Raw genomic sequence first — 1630 nt, 5'->3', positions numbered from 1 at the left:
GGCGACGCCGCTGGACACCTCTGTGGGCTCCGCTCCGCCACTCCCGACGAGGCGCCTGGCCGCCCGGACCGCCTCCCGAGCGCCTCGCCTCCAGCGCCGCCGGCTTCTGAGGTCCCCCCCCCCGGCGGGGAGACCGCGCCCCCCTCCGGCCGCAAAGAGGAACGGAGAAGGCGGGGAGGGGCCTGGGGCCGACGCCTCCGCCCCCCCCCGCTTCCTTTTTTTTTTGTCTCGGACGGAAGCACCGAGTCGGCTCTATACGTGGCTGGCCGAGGGGGGAGGAGCGGGGTGCGTGGGTGCGACTCCCCGAGAGACTTCCCAAGAGGCGCAGTTCCCCCTTTCGCGCGTGAGGCAGCCGCCGCTCGTGTCTGGGGCCACGCACCTATTTCCTTTATTAGGGGTGCCTTCAAGCTTTCTCTGCGCGTCGGCCTGGCAGTGCCAGCTCTTGAAAAAGCGGCCGGCTCTCTCCACAGAACCTGCTCTTCCCTCTCGTCCTCGAGCACCAACTTTTGTTAAGAAATTTTATTTTCAGTCATTCCTGATTTGGGGGTTTTCTTTTTAATCTGCGTGCATTTGCTTTGCTTGTGTTTTTTTTTTTTTTTTTTTTTAGTTTGACCATAATAAACCAGCCCCCCCCCCTTTTAAAGAGATTTTTAACCTGAGCAAGATCGAAGTCGTCCTCCAGGCGTCTTTTGAAACACTCACACAAATACAACCGATGAAGAGAGATGAGCATTTAAAAACAACCGCAACAAAAACCTCACGGGCTTTCTGTGATTTTTCCCCCCCAAACTTGATACCATCCATCGGTTGGATCAAGAGTTCCTCCACCTGAGACTTACTTGCTTGTACTGTATTTGTAATGACAGTAATCCAAAGGGTGCGGGAGCATCACAACTCCTGGGCTCTTCCCGTCTTGTTTGCCAGCGGAGAGGCTGGCTGGGGTTGGAGGAGTTGCCGGTGGCCCCGCTGTGACACCGCTTTTCATGGAATCACACATTTGTGAGTTATAGATGTCAAGGCTGAAGAGAGCCAGTGTGAGGGAATGGATAGAATGTCTATCTAGGAATCAGAAGGACCTGGGTTCAAATCCTTGGGAGGGGTATGGAAACTTACTTAAGAGGGTGGTAGTGCTAAAACTGCTCCAAATATCTTACATACCTTGAAAAACCCAAATAGAATCATCATAAAACTTGAGGTCTGTCCTACAGCATACAGAATGAGGTCCAGAATATAAATGTTCAGCTGTATCATATATTGAGCAATATTTAGACAATTCATAAGAAGAGGACTGCAGTCCTTGAAAGCTTACACCCAATAAAACTTGTTAGTTTCTAATTAATAATCATTGGATGCCATCAAGTTGGTTCCAACTTATGGCAACACTTTCCAGAGTCTTCAAGGTACAGAATACCCAGAAGTGGTTTACCATTCCCTTTTTCTGGAGTGCCCTGGGATTGTGCACTTTGCCAAAGACTGCACAGGCTGGGTTTTGTCCCAGGAGGCTCAGTGGGGACTCGAACTCCCAACAACAACCAGTCAGCAAATTCACTAAAGGCGTGGCTTGACAGCCAAATTGTCCCAAGTTGGATCATTTTGACACATGGCATACCATACATCACACCCTGTGTGG

This window comes from Pogona vitticeps, chromosome 3 (assembly GCF_051106095.1).
Source record: "Pogona vitticeps strain Pit_001003342236 chromosome 3, PviZW2.1, whole genome shotgun sequence".
NCBI classification, from domain to species: domain Eukaryota; kingdom Metazoa; phylum Chordata; class Lepidosauria; order Squamata; family Agamidae; genus Pogona; species Pogona vitticeps.
Note: the sequence above shows the minus strand (reverse complement) of the source record.